The 17,888-nt window shown below is 40.7% G+C and overlaps 1 long non-coding RNA gene and 1 pseudogene across 5 annotated transcripts in view; one reads left to right on the top strand and one right to left on the bottom strand.

Annotated features, from left to right (window-relative positions):
- LOC145863946 (uncharacterized) overlaps positions 1 to 14,558 on the top strand; it is a 43,245-nt pseudogene extending 28,687 nt beyond the window's left edge. The window contains exon 3 of the transcript XR_014382505.1: positions 10,738 to 14,558. The product of XR_014382505.1 is annotated as an uncharacterized LOC145863946 (transcript). The remainder of the gene's footprint in view (positions 1 to 10,737) is intronic.
- On the bottom strand, positions 920 to 4,818 carry LOC123732571 (uncharacterized). 4 transcript variants are annotated; one of them, XR_006763240.2, is made up of 4 exons: positions 4,663 to 4,818; positions 4,072 to 4,237; positions 2,521 to 3,868; positions 920 to 2,219 (listed from the first exon to the last, which is right to left on the bottom strand). It is a non-coding gene; the product is annotated as an uncharacterized LOC123732571 (long non-coding RNA). The 4 variants fall into 4 exon arrangements; XR_014382349.1 differs by having other exon boundaries at positions 2,521 to 4,237; XR_014382350.1 differs by lacking the exon at positions 4,663 to 4,818 and having other exon boundaries at positions 2,521 to 2,592; positions 2,818 to 4,655.
- Positions 14,559 to 17,888: the final 3,330 nt, after the last annotated feature.

Genomic DNA, 17,888 nt, shown 5'->3' with positions numbered 1-17,888 from the left:
GCCGGCACTAGGACCGGGGAGGCTGCTGCTGCACTAGTGACTGTTAGACTTTCTTCAGCAAAGATGGCGGACAGAAATACTAGGAGAGAGGGGTACCCCTACACAGAACTGAATTGGATCAAAGATGGCGGACAGAAATACTAGGAGAGAGGGGTACCCCTACACAGAACTGAACTGGATCAAAGATGGCGGACAGAAATACTAGGAGAGAGGGGTACCCCTACACAGAACTGAACTGGATCAAAGATGGCGGACAGAAATACTAGGATGGAAGCAAATGTAAGGGATTATAACGTCATAACGAATCATGCAAAAACATGTACAGTTGACAGGAATGTTAGTTAATGTAGAGACAAACGATTATGCTTTATTTTATCGTAAAGTTAATTTACGAAAATCGCAATTTAGCCAGCTAGCTGACTAGCTAACATTAGCCAGCTAGCTGACTAGATAACATTAGCCAGATAGCTGACTAGATAACATTAGCCAGATAGCTGACTAGCTAACATTAGCCAGCTAGCTGGCTAGCTTTATGGGTGTTGTGACATGAGTTTGAAATTGTAATTCTGGTTGTTTTAGGGACTCCTGAAACAACCAGCGAACCAGGCTGTCGTTTTGTGAAACAGTGTATGTATAGATTCTAGCCAACTAAAGAATTTACAAATTTGTAAGCTTGCCTTGCTGATATTTGCCATGCAGATAGCTAGCTACGTTATTTCATCTATGTTCTTCCTTATTGTGCAGTGGATGATTAAAATACCTGTATGCCTATGGATGTGTAGCTAGCTATCTAGCCGATCTGTGTATGGACCCAAACGTTTGGTATACATATTAGTTCAGAACCTAGCTATGAACCTCAGCTATCATAGCCAGTTGTATCAACTTCAAAACAGCCTGAATGACATTAATGAAGCCTATGGATTGAGTAGAATATAATATCATGTTGTGCCAAGGATGCAAGTCGTATATACATGTAGTTATTACCATGCATGAGATCCCCACATTGTAGCCTGTACATTTAATATATTCACTGATCATGTACTCAACCTTGGCAAATAAAGGTGCAGTTTAGGTATGAATGTCTTTGAGGTTATTTTTCAGTCATATCCAATACCAGGAGTATCAAATTCCAGTCTTTGAATGACTCTGTGTCTGCATGTATGTATTACAGTTATACACTTCAACAGTGTTTACCAATCTTGGTCCTGGGACATCAATGGTTACACATTGTAACTAATAGACTAGAAACAGGATTTAACTAGTTAATTCATATATACAGAAATATAATGTTAAAAACAGAACACTACACTTCCTATGCATCATGTAAATACTCTAACACTGGTTCATCTCAACATCTAATGCCCTTCATCTGCATTGATCTGATAAACACAGGATAGGTGGAGTATTTCATCACATTACACTTCATTTCAACCAGTAGAGAATGTGAAATGCTTTAGTGAAAAGCTCATTATCCAAGTGTTATAAATACAAGTTCAATCTGTACTTCAATGCACATCTGTTGTGCATTATAAAAACAGAGGAAGAAAGAGGTGGCGGGAGAGTGTAGGTTCCGTCCCTCTCTTCGCCCCAACCTGGGCTCGAACCAGGGACCCTTGCACACATCAACAACAGACACCCACGAAGCTCCGTTACCCATCGCGCCACAAAAGCCGCGGCCCTTGCAACGCAAGGGGAAACCCTACTTCAAGTCTCAGAGCGAGTGACGTCACTGATTGAAAGGCTATTAGCGCGCACCACCGCTAACTAACTAGCCATTTCACATCGGTTACACTCACCCCCCTTTTGACCTCCTCCTTTTTCCACAGCAACCAATGATCCGGGTCAACAGCATCAATGTAACAGTGTAGGTTCCGTCCCTCTCTTCGCCCCAACCCGAGCTCAAACCAGGGACCCTTGCACACATCAAGAACTGACACCCACGAAGCATCGTTACCCATCGCGCCACAAAAGCCGCGGCCCTTGCAACGCAAGGGGAAACCCTACTTCAAGTCTCAGAGCGAGTGACGTCACTGATTGAAACGCTATTAGCGCGCACCACTGCTAACTAACTAGGAAGGCAGCACATGATTAATGAATCACAGTGCTACATAAATATTCTCTCAGTTCATCACAATTACATAATAGTCTCATGTCGGTTCAAAAGGTTCTTAAAAGCAGGTGAGGTGGCGATGATGGCATCCTCTCACATCAAAACATACCTGCAGACGAGACAGATGGAGAGAGAGAACATGTTTAAGCCTTGTGTTTTTATTTTTTATTCCGACATTGTTAGTCATCAATCAGGAGATGAAATGCAAAATTGACCTTGGATCATTAACTCTGGGACTACTGCATCTCTATCTTTATTTCAATGTAAAGCATCTCTTTAATAATACTTCCTGTATAATATAAACTGACCTGGGATCATTAACTCTGGGACTACTGCATCTCTATCTGTATTTCAATGTAAAGCATCTCTTTAACAATACTTCCTGTTGACCTGACCAAGTGACCTCTCACCTCTGATCATGCTGTGCCCTCTATGTAGCCAGTTCAGATGCAGGAGGGGTTCACTGACACAGCTGATATAACCTAGAGGATTTAGGGAGAAGGGGAGAGAGGGATGAAGTGAAGGAGAAAGACTGTTATTGAGAAAATAAGGTAGTTAAAGCGACAGTGTTGAACAGGAATCTGTGTGGCCTCACCTGGTGTCCACACCACACTAAGTGGCTGCAGAGTACTTTATGCTGAAAAACATGAACGGACACACAAGGACAAACAAGATGGTGTAGTTATAGAAATAATGAAGTGTCTTACTATTCTCCATGGTTGGCCCTCTTGCCTATTCTTTGAAGGTGGAAGGAGCCGCAGTTTTACACCTGAACCTGCTTACTGCACAACACAATCCATCAATCAGATTGATACATGAGTGTGTAGGTGTGGGTTATAGGGTGTCAAATTGTTCTACATTTTTTCCAATATGGGGGATTTAAAATAGCCTGTTTTGTTTTTGCACAGACATCACACCCTTACCTAAATAGCACCCTCACCTGAGAAGTAGAAATCAAAGGGAGAGAAACTGTGAATTGAATAACTGCAGTTGACATAGCTAAGTAAATGGAAGAATACTCTTATTGCAATGTGAATGGCTCTTAAAAGAGCGTTTGATTGTGCATAGTGTAGTCTATGGTGTTGCCAGGGAACATTTACATTACATTTACGTCATTTAGCAGACGCTCTTATCCAGAGCGACTTACAAATTGGTGCATTCACGTTATGATATCCAGTGGAACAACCACTTTACAGTAGTACATTATATATTTTTTTGGGGGGGGGGGGGGGGGGGGGTTAGAAGGATTACTTTATCCTATCCCAGGTACTCCTTAAAGAGGTGGGGTTTCAGGTGTCTCCGGAAGGTGGTGATTGACTCCGCTGTCCTGGCGTCGTGAGGGAGCTTGTTCCACCATTGGGGTGCCAGAGCAGCTAACAGTTTTGACTGGGCTGAGCGGGAACTGTGCTTCCGCAGAGGTAGGGAGGTGAGCAGGCCAGAGGTGGATGAACGCAGTGCCCTTCTTTGGGTGTAGGGCCTGATCAGAGCCTGAAGGTACGGAGGTGCCGTTCCCCTCACAGCTCCGTAGGCAAGCACCATGGTCTTGTAGCAGATGCGAACAGCACCCTCTTTGAAGAAGTAGGAGGTGAAGATCTCCTGCACACGGGTTGCCTCTCTTGCTGCGTTGTTGGACCCCATCCTTGAAACATCCTGCAGAGCAGCAGACTTCTCCTCTGGCACACGGCGGCGAGCTGCAGATACCCTCCTGGTTCTTGGTCACCCAACCTTGCATTGCCCTACATGTTAACTGTAGGCAATCTGTAGGAATATGGAAGACAATGTAATTATTAGACTGTTACATCACCAGGTCATTGTGGATTACTAAAGTATAATATCCCTGATAACAAATCATGATAACATTGGATTGTTAGATGCATGGGCACACATATGTACATGTGTAGCATGTGACAATAGCAGGATCATATCAAGGACAGCATCACAAATGAATACATAAATACCACCTGAAGCTTGATAATGAGTTGATTATTTGAATCAGCTGTGCAGTGTGAAGGTAAAAACCAAAATGTGCCCCTCTGAGTCCCCAGGACTGAGAACCACTGCTCTTCATTGGGACCTCTTCATATGTAGACTGGCTTTCATAGAGCTCTTTATCTGAGGACAGACAACCTCACGAGAAACAGACTTCATTATAGTCAAATTACACCACACTGAATATTACGTTTCTATTATCTCCGTCCTCACTTCTAGGGACAGGAACTACACAAAAGTACCTGCCCTATCCAGAATAGCCTCCTCTCTCACTGACAGTTGGGGCTGCTATCCTTTCACCCTCCTCCATGGCTGTTAGCTAGCTACCTACAAATGCATTTGGAGTTTGTTTTTTACAGTGATAAATACATCAAGATAGCTAGCTAATATGTAGTTAGGTAGCTGGTGATATTTAATTCACTTAGCTAGCTATCTATCTATACAGTATGTGAAGTTGTCTAGATAGCTAGCTCATTTAGCAGCTCATTTGAGTTAGCCTGCACTGTAGCTAGTTAGCTAATAATACATCGTTTTTTTTACATTTTCAAAATCTATTTACTTACTTACTTGAATAGGTTCTCCTAGCCTTGTGGATAACTGGAAACAGGGGTAGGCCGTCAATGTAAATAAGAATTTGTTCTTAATTGGCTTGCCGAGTTAAACTTCATTACACCGTTTCACTCGGTAGCACATCCATATGACGTTGAGAAATAGTGCATTGTGGGTAGTTTAGAAGATTTCCCGAAATAAGTTAATAAATATGTAATAACGCAAAAACATAACGGTTTGAACTTATAGGTAACCATATCGTGACTACAACTAGCTTAGTAAGTCTTTAACCACACGGTATTGTCACACTTGTGAGTAAAATCTAATGCGTCCTACACTTTAACTTTTTGTCTGAAATAAAATAAACATTTTACTCAACTGCGTTACCCACTCCAGTCAGCAGATGGCGGTCTGGGAATTTAAGGTGCTGTTGGTGTGACGTATAATGTAGTGGACGGAACTCTTCTTTCAACAGCAGTAACAGTTCGTCAGCCACCTCGGTAGCTTGCTAGACAAAATAGCCGAACCGATAAAGTTCTTTAGATGCTTTAGTGTATATTAGCCACTGTGTTTTAAACCCACTTCTGTCGTCTAGTTAGTTATCAGATTTAATTTCATATTTACGGTGTTGTTGTTATTAGTCAGCTAGCGGGCTGGTTAAGTTAGCATTAGCCTAGCTAGCTAACATCCCCGACCATGAGTTCACTAAGCTACTCTCCTCCTGTTAAAGAAGAGGAGGTCTGCTGGACGGAGAAAGAAGCTCTCGTCAAAGAGGAGGAGGAAGAGGAGGCTGTTTCAATACAAAAACAAGTAGAGGGTGAGACTGTTACCGTGAAAGAAGAAGAGAAAGACGTTTCAGTGAAAGAAGAGGAAGACACGTTCAGAGTGAAAGAGGAGGAGGATGTTACAGTAAAAGAAGAGGAGGATGCAGATTTTGGAGTGAAAGAGGAAGAGGGGGGGATGACTGTCACATCCAAAAAGGAGGAGGAAGAAGAGGAGGAAACTGGATATCTGGGCCCGGTTTCCCAAACGCATCTTAAGGCATCCAATGGTTCTAAAGATGAACTTAGCCATAAGATGGTTTTGAGAAACCGTTCCCTAATTAACACTAGTAAGTACTGTCTTAAAAACAGAGGCACAAACTTTGCAGTTGTTGAACTGATGTTTGGTGTTAAAGGGGAAATCTGCAATTGCTACATCAATTTTTGTACTTTTAAATTATTTATATATAGCCATTGATTCTTGAAGAATATAACACATGCCTCATGAGCTTAGTTCAACTGTTGTACCCCATCAGAACCCCAAATAAGCTTTTTTTACTCTAATGTTTAGAAACAATGTAAATCAACACTGTATAGCCTCAACATGGTTAAAACTATAATGTTGATATCATGGATGGCCAGTCCTTGCATCCATAGGTCTGTCTATGAATTTTAAAAGTGTTTACATTTCTCCAACCCCATCGACATCTTATTACCAAAATAGTGGTGGAATTACAGATTTGTTATTGTTTGAACTGCAGATTGCTGGGTTGTGTGGGTTTTTTAAACAGCAACAAAATGGCTGCCCAGGGGCTTGGTTTGGTAAACAGCTGAGGGATGGGGGAAGGAGAAGTGTAACCACTCTCACATTCATAGAGAAAGCTGTTGTAGCAACCGTAACTCAACACCTAGCGACCCCGTCAAGAAGTTCAGACATCTTGACATAACAGTTATAAGGTGTTGGCTTGACAGTCACTGGACCCAGGTTTGAGTTCAGCTCAGGGCTTCCCCCTGAATTCACTACACTATGAATTCAAGGACTGGCCATCCATGAGGTCAAAATAATTGTTTTAAACAGATTTTGAGGTTATATAGTATATTCTAGAATTGCCAGTGTAGATTTCCTGTGGAGGCAAATTATTAGAGCTGTTGATAAGTCATTGTATAATATTCATCCATTTTTTTTCATGCCCTTACATTAAAGGCAAGACATACCTAGATTCAATTACATTCATGAATTGGTTTGAAACCTTTGTTTTAAAACCTTCTCAAAGTTGGTGCCTTGATGGATTTGTAAAAAATGGTTTGTCATAGAACACTTTTTATTTATTTAAATGTAACCTTTATTTAACTAGGAAAGTCGGTTAAGAACAAATTCTTATTGACAATGACGGCCTACCCCGGACGACGCTGGGCCAATTGTGCACCACCCTATGGGACTCCCAATCACGGCCGGTTGTGATACAGCCTGGATTTGAACCAGGGTGTCTAGTGATGCCTCAAGCACTGAGATGCAGTGTCCGCTGCGCCACTCTGGAGCCCCAAAGTCATGTTCTAGTGCTGTCCCCAACTAAAATATATCTTGGTCAACCAAGAGTCATCTGTTATTTCTACCAATCGCCCCATGTGTTTTTATAAAATCAACTGTATGTAGTGAACTGGTCTGACGCTTTAAGCATTCTGTTTGATTAAATAATTAAGACACACAAATGACTGGAGGGAGCCAGAGATCAAGATAACCTAACCAGAAGAGAGAGAAATTCTGCCGTTATGCTCCTGAAGTTTCCGGTAACGGGCTACACCAGCGGTCGGCAACCTTTTCCATTTGGAGTGCCAATTTATCTGACCATTTCTACTGATCTGGTGCCAGTTATGATTTTCATATGCACATTTTCGTGGAACAGTTTCATTTAATTCATAATAGTATCTCAAAATCATCGAATGTAGATCAATCACAGACAATCTAAATCTAAATGAAAATAATACAAATCTAAAAGTAACTATTATTGCCATTGCCAACTATATAAAAAAAAATAGCCTACATAAAGCCAACAAATAAAAGTTAAATAAATAATAAAAACATTGCATTCTGCAGTTAAAAAATAAATATCCTAAAAATCACATTGGCTGCACATGGCCTGTCTACAACAAACTTGAAACATATCAACTGGGTCGGCCGAAACTCGAGGTAACAGGCTTGCAACATTGTATAAAATATTCTGGGCACTCAGTTTCCCGCGCCAGTGAGTTCGGGACAGACACAGCTGTCGGCTATTTGTGCAAAGAATAAGAAGTAATCAGGTATTTTATGACATTTCCACTGGATCAGAGCATTACTTTTTTCCCTTTTATCCCGAGTGGTTATCGAAAGGGCGAGAGCTGGAAATCTTTTACTAAAATACTTTAAGAAACTATGCATCTGTACAAGTTTGAGTGTTTTCGGTGACAAGCCACATTTCTTCAACTTCCTGAGGTTGAGGAGGCACTGTTGCGCCTATTTCACCACGCTGTCTGTGTGGGTGGACCATTTCAGTTTGTCCGTGATGTGTACGCCGAGGAACTTAAAACGTTCCATCTTCTCCACTACTGTCCCGTCGATGTGGATGGGGGGGTGCTCCCTCTGCAGTTTCCTTGAAGTCCACGATCATCTCCTTTGTTTTGTTGATGTTGAGTGAGAGGTTATTTTCCTGACACCAGACTCCGAGGGCCCTCACCTCCTCCCTGTAGGCCGTCTCGTTGTTGTTGGTAATCAAGCCGACTACTGTAGTGTCATCTGCAGTTGGAAGCGTGCATGGCCACGCAGTCATGGGAGAACAGGGAGTACAGGAGAGGGCTGAGAACGCACCCTTGCGGGGCCCCAGTGTTGAGGATCAGCGGGGTGGAGATATTGTTTCCTACCTTTACTGCCTGGAGGTGGTCAGAAAGTCCAGGACCCAGTTGCACAGGGCGGGGTCTCGAGCTTAATGAGGAGTTTGGAGGGTACTATGGTGTTAAATGCTGAGCTGTAGTCAATGAACAGCGTTCTTACATAGGTGTTCCTTTTGTCCAGATGAGATAGGGCAGTGTGATGGCGATTGCATTGTGGCCCTATTGGGGCAGTAAGCAAATTGAAGTGGGTCTAGGGTATCGGGTAGCGTGGAGGTGATATGATTCTTGACTAGTTTCTCAAAGCACTACATGATGACAGAAGTGAGTGAAATGGGGCGATAGTAATTCCCTGTAGCTCAGTTGGTAGAGCATGGTGTTTGCAACGCCAGGGTTGTGGGTTCGATTCCCACGGGGGGCCAGCACAGAAAAAAAAATGTATGAAATTGTATGAAATGTATGCATTCACTACTGTAAGTCGCTCTGGATAAGAGTGTCTGCTAAATGACTAAAAGGTAAATGTAAAATGTTAGTTCAGTTACCTTAGCTTTCTTGGGAACAGGAATAATGGTAGCCATCTTGAAGCATGTGGGGACAGCAGACTGGGATAAGGATTGATTGAATATGTCCGTAAACACACCAGCCAGTAGGTCTGCGAATGCTATGAGGACGCGGCGAGGGATGCCGTCTGGGCCGTCAGCCTTGTGAGGGTTAACACGTTTAAATGTTTTACTCACGTCGGCCATGGAGAAGGAGAGCCCACAGTCTTTGGTAGCGGGCCGTGTCGGTGGCACTGTATTGTCCTCAAAGCGAGCAAAGAAGTTGTTTAATTTATCTGGTAGCAATTTCGTCCACCTAGAGATTGGACATTGGCGAGTAATTTGATCGGAAGCGGTGGATGTTGTGCTCTCCTTCTGAGTCTGACCAGTAGGCCGCTCAGTCTGCCTCTCCTGTGATGATGATAATAATACATAAAACAAAAAATAACAGTCATTTTAACTTTACAGACAACACCAAAATGGATACTGTCATTAACGCAGTTCTTAAATAATTACACATAATTCTTAATACTGTAGCTGTTTAGTTACAGTCACATGTTCAACTATCATCAGCTGATCCAGGAAATCATTTTCTGAATGCCAGTCAAATGGCAAACAATACGACATGGTATATATATATATATATATATATATATATATATATATATATATATATATATATATGGTATCATGATATTTGTTGTTAGGTGAAGTTATGGGTCCTACGTTAGGTCTATGTTATTGTTAGGTGAAGTTGTGTGCCAATTTGGCAAACACTTAGTGTACAAACCCTCAATGTCAGGCTGATGGAAAAGCCAAAGAGCATTTTACTGTTTGAAGTGTTTTAAAAAAAAGTATAAAGCAGTTGATTTGTGATGATGACACAAAAATTATATTAAGCATGACATTCAAGCGAGCCTTACAATTATAATCCAAAGTAGTGTGAAATGTACTCATAAGCAACCTGGAAATGGAGGTTACTCCCCTGAGTTTTCCCCCATTCACATTCAGAATACATTGTGAAAAACTAAAATCTTTACTCACCATTTTTTCTCCAGGCAGATATACTACATCCATAACTAGTGGTTTCCTCATTACCAGATATATTACATCCATAACTAGTGGTTTCCTCATTACCAGATATACTACATCCATAACTAGTGGTTTCCTCATTACCAGATATACTACATCCATAACTAGTGGTTTCCTCATTACCAGATATACTACATCCATAACTAGTGGTTTCCTCATTACCAGATATACTACATCCATAACTAGCGGTTTCCTCATTACCAGATATACTACATCCATAACTAGTGGTTTCCTCATTACCAGATATACTACATCCATAACTAGTGGTTTCCTCATTACCAGATATACTACATCCATAACTATCGGTTTCCTCATTACCAGATATACTACATCCATAACTAGTGGTTTCCTCATTACCAGATATACTACATCCATAACTAGTGGTTTCCTCATTACCAGATATACTACATCCATAACTATCGGTTTCCTCATTACCAGATATACTACATCCATAACTAGTGGTTTCCTCATTACCAGATATACTACATCCATAACTAGTGGTTTCCTCATTACCAGATATACTACATCCATAACTAGTGGTTTCCTCATTACCAGATATACTACATCCATAACTAGTGTTTTCCTCATTAGTAGGGAGGAGTTTCTACAACCAAATTGCGTGTGCATTGCCCTCATTCCGCAATTTTATTAAACACAGAAATTGTCCTGTATTGGAGACCAAAAGTTGTCTGGCACACTGCTTAGGGTTTCAACAACTTGAATAACTCAATCATTGATGTTACTACTAATGTGAAAACAAGACAAAATATGACTATTCTTGCTCCTTTTTTGTGGGCCTTTAACCATCTGTCTGACTTTGTTGTTTACGCAGGAGAGAAACGTAACTATCGTGGACCCTCTGGGGAGGCTCAAAAACCTCATGAAGCTGACAAGGCAGAGAAGAGTCTCTCCACGTCAGAACACCTCAAGAATCACCTGCAGACATCCACAGGGAAGAGAACTCACTGCTGCTCTGACTGTGGGAAGATATTCACCTCCTCAACAGGAATTAAAATTCATCAGAGAATCCACACAGGAGAGAAACGTTTTAGCTGTACTCAATGTGGGAAGAGTTTTACTCAGTCAACCAGCCTGATATCACACCGTATAATACACACAGGAGAGAAACTTTATAGCTGTGATGAATGTGGGAAGAGTTTTGTTACATCTAGCTGTCTGAGTAAACACCGGAGAAAACACACAGGAGATAAATCTTATAGCTGTGCTCAGTGTGGGAAGAGTTTTACTCGGCCAGACAGCCTGATATCACACCAGAGAATACACACAGGAGAGAAACCTTATAGCTGTGATGAATGTGGGAAGGGTTTTGTTACATCTAGCAGTCTGACTAGACACCGGAGAACACACACAGGAGAGAAACCTTATAGCTGTGCTCAATGTGGGATGCGTTTTACTCAGTCAACCAGTCTGATATCACACCGGAGAACACACACAGGAGAGAAACCTTATAGCTGTGCTCAATGTGGGAAGAGTTTTACTCGGTCAACCAGACTGATATCACACCTGAGAACACACACAGGAGAGAAACCTTATAGCTGTGCTCAATGTGGGAAGAGTTTTACTCGGTCAACCAGCCTGATATCACACCAGAGAAAACACACACAGGAGAGAAATCTTATTGCTGTGCTCAATGTGGGAAGAGTTTTACTACGTCTAGCAAGCGGACTACACACCCTATAACACATACAGGAGAGAAACTTCAGCTGTGATCAGTGTGAACAGAGATAATCTGATAAAATACCTCAATCAATGAATTATTGTCACAATATAGAATGTTTTAACATTGTAGTAGGAGTATTTTAATGATGTCACAATGTAGAATGTTTTAAAAGAGGTTAACATTGTAGTAGGAGTATTTTAATGATGTCACAATATAGAATGTGTTATCATTGTTGTAGGAGTATTTTAATGATGTCACAATGTAGAATGTTTTAACATTGTAATAGGAGTATTTTAATGATGTCACAATGTAGAACCCTAAACGTTTGTCCCCTGTTCTATTGATTTCAGCATGATATGGATATTAGCCCCAGGAGGAAAATCCAGGCTCTGAATTGAAAGAGTACTATTTATGTGATTTAACAAAAAGTGACTGACAAAAAAGAGTTGTGTTACACTTACCACGTTGATGACCCTCTTGAATCAAAATGCATCACTCCAAAATGTAGCTGACTGTCTTCTGCAGGTTGTCCTCTAACCATTGAGGTAAAATATATCTCCCATTTCCATGTGTTTTTTTAGTTGTGTTAGTTTCAACAGGACGTACAACCTGATTTCCCCCCTCATCGATATCAGTGATTTATTGCTACTTGTCAAAACAACAGCGTTTCTGATGCTTGTGCAGTTTATAAGGTGCTTGTTTAAAAAAATACAAGTAATATGATTATTGTGGCAGATGTTTATGTATATAGCACATTTTATGTTTAGGTTTTCTATATATCACAAACTGTTTCTACATATTGGTTATTGATTTGGACATGTTAGAACTGTGTTTTGACATTGGGGCTATCCCACCTAGCAACATGTTGAAAATAAGACTATGCCTGACGTCCAATATATGTTCGGTTGTAGTTGAAAGTGGAGAAGATGTCTTTTCTGGTCGTTTTGTCATTGACTTGAAAACAACTTCATTTCAACGTGCTTGCAGCCTATACACATGAACGCAGTATAATAAATTGGTCTATAATCAATTTCATTTACAATCCTACATCACTCCAGCATTTATTGACAACATTCAAATCCTAATTGTCTTTATTCCACGACTGAAAAAGAATGACTCAAATCACCTCATATTTCAAACATTCAGCCTGACAAAAGATACATGTTTTATTATTCCATGCCTCACCATTAAGTTAATTATTGTCAATACATATTAACAAAGGGGTGTACATTTGGTTTGATATTTCATATTTTCAATTAATGTAACATTTAGTAATCAATGATTTATGCAACCAACTGACAATTTTTGGGAACAATTATATTGACATTGTTGCCCTTTTAGAATATCGGGTTCATTCTCAGATGTGCCAACCCAAATGTACTAGAGCATGACATTGGGGACTGGGCCCCGATCCAACAACATGCCTATCTAGTGAACCCTGAAAAGAGAGAGAAGCTCCGCAGTGAGGTGGAAAGTTACTACGGATATTGCAGGAGTTTCCTCTTGAAATCAGACATGTCCGTGGTAAGGACAACTTGGTTGCCAATTTATTTTGACTGCATGTTTTTCCGTATTGGAGATGAGTTGTGTTTGTGCTCGTTCCAAGGGGACGAGAGTTCTAGAAGCTAGTGAGTTTTAGGAAGATGAGAGTTCTAGAAGCTAGTGAGTTTTAGGATTCTATAGAAAGAAAAAGGAGAAAAAAATTATACGTATAATAAATAATTATTTTGTTTTCTTGTTTTTATTTGTTGATTGTATGTTATTATTTAGAAATGTGTTTTTTCTTGTTTTTAATGGTTGACAGCCAGTAGACACCATGTTTATATTGTAGAAGGTGAAGCATTGTAGATGATTATAATGTGAAATGGAAGTTGTAGAGATACTCTGAATGATTGGCTATGAAAAGCCAACTGACATTTACTCCTGAGGTGCTGACCTGTTGCACCCTCGACAACCACTGTGATTATTATTATTTGACCCTGCTGGTCATCTATGAACATTTGAACATCTTGGCCATGTTCTATTATAATCTCCACCCGGCACAGCCAGAAGAGGACTGGCCACCCCTCAGAGCCTGGTTCCTCTCTAGGTTTCTTCCTAGGTTCTGGTCTTTCTAGGGAGTTTTTCCTAGCCGCCGTGCTTCTACACCTGCATTGCTTTCTGTTTGGGGTTTTAGGCTGGGTTTCTGTACAGCACTTTGAGATATCAGCTGATGTAAGAAGGGCTTTATAAATTCATTTGATTGATTGCTTGTACAACTGAAATGTGTCTCCGCGAACTGATTGGTGTCACCTCGTTAGTCAGTATGTGTTACACCTGTGCTGGCTTGTCCATCTCGTTAGTGGGAAGGTGTTTCACCTGAGCTGGTCCAGGTTCTATTTAAGAGTGTCTGGCCCAGTGCTCCAGTTGTCTTGATACATGTGGAGAGTCAACACCTTTAGTTGCGCCACCTTTTTGGTTTGCTTCCTGTCTTTAAGTTTGGTGTGTGTTTTTCTTTTGTTTTCCTCTTCTTGGGAAGATTTAGTGGGTCTCATGGTGGGTGTCTTTTAGGTTCCAGTTGTTGTTACTAGTCAACTTTCAGTAGACACCCCCATAGTGTCTATCAGAACCCCTCCTAAAATCCCACCTGTTTAGTTGTGGTTGTTGTCAGTGACTCTTTGTTAGTCCCTTTTCTATTTAAGGGACATTTCTGGTTTTCTTGCTGGGGAACGTAACAACAAACAATGTGGTAAAACAAGCTGATATTTTGGGTTGGATGTTGCATCATATATGCATCAATGAATTGTTAATATTTGAATCAATGTCGTTTCCTTAGAATGCTCATTACTCTTTCAGTTATTATTCTTTTTTTATCCTCTTATGTTTGTGTAGTACATTTTTGTTAATTTTCATTTGTGTTTTTTCCTGTGAAGCCATTGTGTTGCATCCATGTCTGAAATGTGCTATATAAATAAAGCTTGATTTGAACATGACCCACCAATCAACAGACTCTTGGTCTTAGTGTAAATTCAGTATATCTCCCACTATGTCAAATAGTGCATGGTATGTAAGTTTATCACTTTTCAACCAATCCAGTGCATTCGTTGAAAATGAACAATATGTCAATGGATTCAACTACTGAAACAAAAAGATCAATCCCACATTTCCAGCCTGTTGAAGGTGTGGTGGAGTGGTAAACACCACCCCCGGCTCTACCAGGGGCTTGAGGTGGTCTCCCACAGCTCTGATTATGTCATGTTCTGTGGCCTTGCTGTTCCATTTCTTGACTGCCCCTGCAACACAGAAAGAAAAACCTTTAGTCATATATGAAACACTCAAAGTTATGGATATGGAGCATCTATGGCCTCAGTTACACCTGGCACCTAAATGTGACTTCTGTCATCCGATCACTCCAAGTTGCATTGGGTTCAGATCTACCAGGATGGGCCTTTGACAGTCAGGCCACCAAATATGCATCAGCAATGTAAAGAGATGTGGTGAATGAGTGGGGAAAAGTACATTTTACACAAATTACCTTCATATCAAAGAACAAATGTGTGTGCCTGAGGGGAAATTAACTTTCATACAGACGAAAGGGGGGAGAAATTACACCAAGATCAGTGGACAATTTGCACTAATGTAAATAAACATGGATGATTGAACATATTCCCTTTTGCTGACGTGATGAACCACTAAGGGGACATAAATATTTACCATCTAAACCATGTGTGACCTCTCACCTCTCTGGCTGTAGAAGTGTTCTTCCTAACCAGTCCCTCAACAGCTCTCTGACTGAGCTCCACCCTCACTGGGTCTTCAGAGGAGAGGAAGGCTGAGGAGGGATGGAAGGATGAATGGATCAGTCAGTCAATAAAGTGTAGAGCTGCTGTCTGACAAAATCACTATTTTAGTTGTTCATTAAAGTAAATAAGGCTTTATGACTGCTGAATACCAATGATCAATCACTTAGATCATGTATTTTCAGGTAGAGATACATCCTTGGGACGTCCCTAGCCCATTGAAGTTGACATTTGAAATGGTTAGAGTTAAGGTTAGGGTTTAGGGTAGGGATGTCCCAAGGATCCCAGATTGCATTGACCGTTGTGCATTCTTCTGTCTCTTTTACATAGCAGGTGTAAAAGAAACACAGACAAGACAAGTCGGCATGCAGTGCATTATGGTCATTGTAGTTTAAAAAAATAGCATCTAATTATGCCAGTCTGTACGTAGGGTTGTTAGAGAAGAGTGTGATTGTCAGCCCTAACAATCCATTCTAGAACCTTATCAGGCTCTGAAAATGACTTAATTGATGTTACATCTATTCCTTCTATTCCAGAGGACAGCAGAGGAACTTCATCGATTCTACTCTTTCATCAATACAAGCAGTGAACATCTGAAATTCACCATCAACTTTGATGCACATGAAACAAGTTATCTGGACATTTTGATTTAAGAGGAATGGGGATGGCTTTAGCACAGACCTATACTGGAAGCCGACTGACAGGAATTCTCTCTTACGGGGAGTCAGCTTCCACCCTACACCCCTAAAAAAAAAAATTGTAATACTTGAGTGAAGAAAACATTTTAAAATGTACATTTGTAATTTTAATTTTGTAAATTTAAAACAAAAACATAACTGTTTGTACTTATAGGGAACCAGATCATGAATACAACTCAGTTACTAAGTCTTTAACCACACTGTGTTGTTACACTGGTTAGTAAAAACTCATGCTTCCTACACTTTAACTTGTTGTCTGAAAATAAAATGTACATTTTACTGAACTGCGTCCAGTCAGCAGATGGACTAGATGCCGCTTAGGCCGCCCATTGTGACTCCGTCAAGAATTCAGCAGAGCAAGTTTGTATGAAGGTCTGGTTATTAAATGGGTACATAGTTCAATAGTAATATCCTCTAAAACGCTCTGGTGACAAACTTTGCTGCCCTGTTTCCAATTGTCCACATGGCTGGGAGAAACTATTCAAGTAAGTAAGTAAATAGATTTTGAAAATGTAAAAAACGATGTATTATTAGCTAACTAGCTACAGTGCAGGCTAACTCAAATGAGCTGCTAAATGAGCTAGCTATCTAACCAACTTCACATACTGTATAGATAGGTATTTGGTGATATTTAATTCAATTAGCTAGGTAGCTGGTGATATATAATTCACTTAGCTAGCTAATATGAAGTTAGCTAGCTAAGTGAATTAAATATCACAAGCTATCTATTTATCACTGTAAAAAACAAACTCCTAATGCATTTGTAGGTAGCTAGCTAACAGCCATGTAGGAGGGTGAAAGGTTAGCAGCCCCAACTGTCAGTGAGAGAGTAGGCTATTCTGGATAGGGCAGTTACTTTTGTGTAGTTCCTGTCCCTAGAAGTGAGGACGGAGATAATAGTCACATAATATTCAGTATGGTGTAATTTGACTATAATGAAGTCTGTTTCTTGTGAGGTTGTCTGTCCTCAGATAAAGAGCTCTATGAAAGCCAGTCTTCATATGAAGAGGTCCCAATGAAGAGCAGTGGTTCTCAGTCCTGGGGACTCAGAGGGGCACATTTTGGTTTTTACCTTCACACTGCACAGCTGATTCAAATGATCAACTCATTATCAAGCTTCAGGTGGTATTTATGTATTCATTTGTGATGCCATCCTTGATATGATCCTGTTATTGTCACATGCTACACATGTACATATGTGTGCCCAAGCATCTATCAATCCAATGTTATCATGATTTGTTATCAGGCATATTATACTTTAGTAATCCACAATGACCTGGTGATGTAACAGTCTAATAATTACATTGTCTTCCATATTCCTACAGAGACCTTGTAACTGGAGATTCCTTCAAAACGATTGCCTACAGTTAACGTGTAGGGCACTGCAAGGTTGGGTGACCAGGGTCATCTGGGACTGCCTCCTGGAGGAATTTGGGTGTGTGAAGGCTACCTGTGTCCTGTGTAACTTCATGAGGATGGACACGAGGACCAGGAGGGGATCTGCAGCTCGCCGCCATGTCCCAGAGGAGAAGTCTGCTGCTCTGCAGGATGTTTCAAGGATGGGGTCCAACAACGCAGCAAGAGAGGCAATCCGTGTGCAGGAGATCTTCACCTCCTACTACTTCAAAGAGGGTGCTGTTCCCTGGCAACACCATAGACTACACTATGCACAACCAAAGGCTCTTTTAAGAGCCATTCACATTGCAGTAAGAGTATTCTTCCATTTACTTAGCTATGTCAACTGCAGTTATTGAATTCACAGTTTCTCTCCCTTTGATTTCTACTTCTCAGGTGAGGGTGCTGTTTAGGTAAGGGTGTGCAAAAA

This window comes from Salmo salar, chromosome 02 (genome assembly GCF_965601325.2).
Source record: "Salmo salar chromosome 02, fSalSal1, whole genome shotgun sequence".
NCBI classification, from domain to species: Eukaryota; Metazoa; Chordata; class Actinopteri; order Salmoniformes; family Salmonidae; genus Salmo; species Salmo salar.
This window is presented reverse-complemented; position numbering and strand designations above follow the sequence as displayed.